The following is a 6,697-nucleotide window of genomic DNA, read 5'->3' on the forward strand; positions in this document are numbered from 1 at the left end:
TTGTATGGGAGAGTGAAGTGAATGTGTGTGTGGTTCGGGGTGTGTGTGACTGCCCAAAGATGTGTGAATAGTTGATTCAGTAGGTATATGAGGTTAAGACTACATGTTATAACAGTTGTTTGGGTGAGTGAATATCATTATGGGTGTGGTGATGGCAAATATATATCTCAATGGTACATGTCCAACAAACTAGAAAAATGAAAGGCAGTGTAATATGACAGTTGTTGTATATAAATAAGTATACATAAGAATCAGTGATTGTATGAGTGACTGTATGATAAACTGTATACTTGCAATAGTGATTTTACAACACACTAAGGGCCCCATTAGGTCATCCGCGTAGAAATGACCCCCGCCATATTATAATAGCTGGGGGGTCCGCGGCGAACGGAAAGACCGTCCGCCGCTTTTCCGCCTGGTCGACATGCTGACCAAGCGGAAAATGGTTCTATATGGTGGCGGTGTCTGAAAGACACCGCCAGCCATATTAGAATATGGGTTTACAGATGCCTTTCTGTGGCGGCATTGCCGCCACGGAAAGGCATTTGGAGTCTGCTTGGGGGGCCCGTTGCGGGCCACCAGGAACTCCGAGGGGTGGGGGTGCACATGCGGGGTACCTATGGTACCCCCCTGCAGTTCCATGCACAACATGGCAGGCACCATCTCTCCTGATAACATGTGAGTACATCGGAGTTCGTTGTTCGAATGATTGTAGGTGAATATTTAAAAGTTCGAAAACTTCACACTTAGAAGAATTTCCAAGTGAAACCAGTCAATGTAAGCCTATGGAAGGAAATTCAAGTTACTGGTAAGTACGGTTAGAATTACTTTTCAGGATCAGTACTGGCTCAAAGATGCAGTACTGAGGAATCTTCTGATAACAGGTGAGTACTTCGGAATTCGTAGTTTGGCTGATTTTAGAGGGTTCCTATGGTCAAACTATCCCACTAAGTACCTCCAATAAGCGCCACAGAGCTGTTTTGCAGAGAGGTGTAAAAAGGGACGTGGCCTCTGAACACCTGTCTGCAACACAGCTCCCTGGAGCATACTGGAGATACCTGTTGGGCTACTTGGCCCTCAGGGACCCTCAGTATTGAAAGAGAATTAATTCCCCAAATTAAAACCCGCCACGGGGCACAGTGGTGAAGGAAGGTGACGTGGCCTGACGTGACATGTCTGCAAACCCGCCCTGTGGCGTGTTTTAAGTTAGAGAATTAATTCCTCCTCAATCCTGTGGGTCCCTGGGGGCCAACTAGCCCACCAGGTACATCCAGATGTTCAGAGATGTGGCAATCAACTCTGTATAAGGGAAGGAACTCGCACTTCAACAATAATGTATTTATTTTAATACTCAAATACATTTTTAAAATCTGAATGCGCCTTTTTAAAAAAATAAGGATAATAGGGGTTTTGGGTGGGGAAGTGTAATAAAATTGTGGACAGAAACTGTACACAGTAACCAATAAATATACTTGGTTTAAAAAATAAATACAAAGGTATTTATTTTAATACTCGTACAATAAAAGAGAGAAAGAATTAAAAGAAAAAGAAAGAGCGAATACGTATGAGGATATAAAACTAAACTAAAACTGTTTAACAAGTTTCACATTTACAAAAACACGTGCGCAAGTTAAACAGTATTAATGTGAGCACAAGTCAACTGAAAAATGTGACAAAAAATATGGGAGGAGCACTAAATTGGTTCCACAGTGACTTGAATAACCAAAACTTATATAAACCACACCCGTAGGATGATTAGTTTCGTTTCTGTGATTTCATTACGGGTGACCAAACTATGAGCAAGATAAAGTTTACGATCGTCGGATTCATCTTCAGTTTATCGTCCATTTCCTCAGAGGGAACATAAAGTTAATGTATATATTGTAATATATAAAACGTTATGTTCTCTCCAGAGGAGATGGATGTATGTCGACGGAAGGAGGAAAGAATTTTATAGAGAGGTAAATTAATGGTATAAGTTTATGCTTTATATATTTTTGTAATGCAAGTATATTATTATGATTTCTAAATGTAGTGTGTAAAAGTATAATTGTAATTTAGAAACAAAATGACGTAAGAGCAGTTCATGTATTATCGTCGCAAATTGAAAATACTATGAAGACGCAGAAAAAAGAAGGTTTGAAATATGTACAAATAAAAAAAAAAGATCAAGTAATTCTCTTTTTCTTCTAGAGTGAAAATGGGTTTATCAGTATGTATATATATATATATATATATATATATATATATATATATATATATATATATTTCTCTTTTTTTTGCAGAGTTCTATATAGCGCGAACTAGACCCAAACCGAATCGGGTATCAGAGCGCTTTACATAGCACCAGTTACATTACATGAGGACACACATTCATTTTTTGTTAGGCACGGAGAGATTAAGTGATTTGTCCAGAATCACACGATGTTTGGCGTCGTAACCGAAACTCGAACCCAGATCCCCAAGTCCGAGGTCGAGCACCCTAGCCGTTTTTGTGTAGTACTGTGACGTATTTTCACTCATGAGGAACTGGAGGTTTATCGTTGCAAGCAGTAAACATGAAAAAAAATATTAATGTCAATTAACACATAATAAAATAATCCTTTTTAACAGTCACAATGTTTTCATAAAGAGTAAGTGGATAGAAATGTACAAAAAACAAAAAAGAAAGGTGAAGTAGTGAGGGAGTGTTTGTAGTAGCACTTCTGTTCTACTTTATCTGAAAGTAAATCATGCCCTCTTATATTAATAAGAATTTGGGGCAACACTTTAAAAAAGATTTGAATAGAAAATAGTGTTTTCAGAGAAAAAAAGGGAGTGTGTGCATATTTATATAGCGTGTAGTCGACCCATAACTATACCAGCAATTTACATGAGCACCGTATTTACAGTAGATTTTCAGGCAGGCGTAGATGACATAATTTCTCTTCAATAACAGGATGTGGACGTGACTCAGATGCTCGAAGTGTACTTGAATTACCACATGATTACATAAAAAGCAAGGGTTGAGGCAGAAAGAATGCACCTGCTTACACCTGCGGCTTGTAAATAGTAGTGATGGTGCTTGTGATTCCAAGGAACACAACCCTGTTTGTTCCTTCAAGGGCAAAGCCCAAAAATTGCAATGAATGATAAGAAATCAGCACCCATCCAAAAGGTATTTTCTTTGTAGTTTCAAATGTTCACAATACATATGAAAGTGCACGATCTTGTAAAAAGAGTCCGGATTCTTGCAAGATTTTCTTATTCAAGTTCTTTATTGTACTAACTACACAGGAAAAATCCAAGAACACAAATGGATTTCCTTCTTAGCCAGCCAACGCGTTTCGTCTCAGACAATGAGCCACTTTGTTGGCTCTTATTTCAACTTTGACGTCCAAATACTCAATTTCAGTTTTACTGATATTGCCACTCAAAACAATGTTGTAGACGTTTACATTCAGTTTTTCAATAAATGTGTTGGCCTCATCGACCGACCCCTTCCAAACTATGAAGAGGTCGTCTATGTAGTGTAGCCACATCACAACCTTAGCAAAATCTTGTTTCAACATGGGGTCTGCTCGTATAATCTCTTCCCATCTGCCTATAAACAAATTGGCAAAGCTAGGGGAAAATGATGAACCCATGGCAGAGCCAATGACTTGGCTATACAGTGCGCCATTAAACAAGAAAATGTTCTTTCTCAAACAATATTCCATCATTTCGAGAAGCATCCGTGTATGTTCTCGAAATCTGATATGACGGTTGGTCAGATAGTGTTTGCATGCCTCCACACCTTGTCTATGGTCTATTATAGTATAAAGACTTTGCACGTCTAAAGCCTAAGGGTATAGTCAGTGTGACATATAAGACCCTCGATTTTATTGAGGAAGTCTTTTGTGTCACGCACGTAGCTGTCCAAATTAGCTACTGCATCTCTAAAAAAATAGTCTATATATTTGGATACACCTTCAGAAACACTGCCACGAGAAGACACAATAGGTCTCCCAGGTGGTCTAGTGGCGTGTTTGTGTACTTTAGGGAGAAGATACAGGACTGGGAGTACAGGATGATCACATTTGAGATAGCAGTATTCCTCCCATGTAAGGATACCTCTGTCTTTCCAGTCACATAATTGTTCCCAGTAGTGATGCTCTGGCTATAACGTTCGAAAACCACCATTTCATAAAACATATTATCAGACAACTGCCTCTCCGCCTCTTCCAAATATTGTTCTCTGTCTAAAATAACAATATTACCCCCTTTGTCCGCCGGGCGGATAACAATACTTTAATCTGCCATTAGTGTCTTTAGGGTTAGTCTTTGTTTTGCAGTGACATTAGAGGAAACCTTGTATTTTTGTCTCTGTTGTCTTTGTCTATGTTCATTCAAATTTTTGTTCACACATTCATGAAAAGTATCTATACTGTCATGAGGTAGTACAGGTGTGAAACTGGATTTTGGTTTAAAACTAGTGTTAGCTGATGCATCACTGATAATCTCAAGGTCAGATAGCAGTTGTGTATTAGTAACAGGTATGTCTGTATCCAGAATGCAGTTGCCTAAATTAATCACAGTGCTGAGTGCCTCCATATCATTGATGTTAAAATCAAGAGAATCAGGCCCTGTAGGTATAGTTTTGTCGCACAGGGTCTTGTCATCACCTTTCATTTTATACCATTTTTTAAGTTTTAATTTACGGATATACTTAAAGACATCAATTCTGTTGTCCGTATATTTAGAGGAACTAGAGGGACAAAAGGATAGACCGAGGCACAGAGTTCTTTTATCATTAATGTCTAGGTTTCACTTAGATAAGTTTATGATAGTTTTATTCACCATAGTGTCCTCCATCAGTAGCCTCTTCTGGCGCGTCTGCTTGTTCCCACAGCGCCACGTCCCCTGCCTCTTTTGCCACCTTTGTCTAATTCTTTTTCTTCTGTTTGGTCGTTGCCTCTTCCGCGGCCCCTTCCTCGTCCCCTCTGCCCTTTCGGTTTGGGTGTCGGTGTTTCTCTTGTCGTTTTAGGGCCCCTCCTCAGAGTCCGATACTTGTCTAAAAAAGACACTTGTTTCTTGGTAACCCGGGGTAACGATTCATTCAATAAGGACACATCTGATTCACTTCCACTGGTCAAGCCAATTTGATTGGTGGTATTGACTGATGAATCCTCTGAAACCCTAGCTGAGGGTTCATCACTCAGATATAAATGATCATACTTGTGACTAAAAGTCAAAATACGTCCACTGTCATAGTCACCATAGTCACGTTTAAGTTTCCTCTCCTTGCGTGCTTTTATGTCTTCTTCATGTTTAGAAAGTCTTTCTCTGATTTTGAACAGGGCTTTCTCCAAACTGTCTTTTTCTGTACACAATTTAAGTTCATCCATTAGTTTTTTCATTTCTTTGATGATGTTTTCTCGGTCTAACCAGGCATATTTTATGAGTATTTCTAACATTCTTCTCGAGCTGACTGCTGAATTCGTGGACCATTCCTCCAACATTAATGGGTTAGGTTTTTCGTAGGTGGGAGTGATGAAAATTCTCAACCCTCTAGGCACCATGTTTTGATCCACATAATGCTGTAGTGAGGTTGCCTCCCACCACTTGGTGATCTCGGTTTTGTTCTTGAGGTAAAAATTGTATAATTGAGTGAGTATGTGTTAGTATATGCATGAGTAAGTTATTTTTTTTATCCTATTTATTAATCATTTCTACCTATCATATATCTATCGCATTTTATCTATATTGTCTTATACCTATTTTGCTCTCATTTTGTTATCTTGTTAGATTTGCTATTGTACTGTGACGCCTCCTAATTCTTTTCATTGCTATTTGGAATGTTCATTGTGTTATTTATTATTTTACGTCATTATGTATAACTTCTATTTTTATCCGATTTATTAATCTACTCTACCTATCATATTCTATCACATCTATATTGTTTTATACTTATCTTGCTCTCATTTTGATATCATGTCAGATATGCTATTTTATTGTGACGCTGAGTTTAAAAATTGTCATTTTCTCTGTGCTTGATTTTAAAAAGCATTGAGCATACCAGCACTGAAGCGCTGACTCTCACGCGCTAAAGCAGCAAAGTGATTTTGAAAACTGTCATTTTTTCTCTGTGTTTGATCTAAAAAGCTTTGAGTATACCTGCACTGAAGCGCTGACTTCTCACGCGCTAAAGCAGCAAATTGATTTTAAAAACTGCCATCTTTCTCTGTGTTTGATCTAAAAGCATTGAGTATACCTGCACTGAAGCGCTGACTTCTCACGCGCTAAAGCAGCAAATTGATTTTAAAAACTGTCATTTTCTCTGTGTTGATCTAAAAAGCATTGAGCTTACCTACACTGAAGCGCCGACTTGTACGCGCTAAAGCAACCCTCCCAGACCCCCCCTGACACAGCGACTTCCAGCGCTGACACAGGGAAAACGCCCACACCGCCAGCGCGGGCCCAAGGCGGAGCCACACCCACTGCGAGGCCACGCCCATAACACTCACTACAAATGTGCCGGCCATACCAGCGCAGCGGACGAGCGCAGCGGGAGCGCCGTTTGCGCGCCGAAGGCGCGCCTAAGGCAAGCCCGTCTGCGCCCGTCTGCGCACGGCCGGGCCTAGGGCCAGAACCCCTGTCGGATAAAAATGCCCCTAAGATAACCTACTCACGTCGCGACCTCCTAAGTCTCAGACCCACCATCGCCTCCTCTTGTGAG

This window comes from Lissotriton helveticus, chromosome 10, assembly GCF_964261635.1.
Source record: "Lissotriton helveticus chromosome 10, aLisHel1.1, whole genome shotgun sequence".
Lineage (NCBI taxonomy): Eukaryota > Metazoa > Chordata > Amphibia > Caudata > Salamandridae > Lissotriton > Lissotriton helveticus.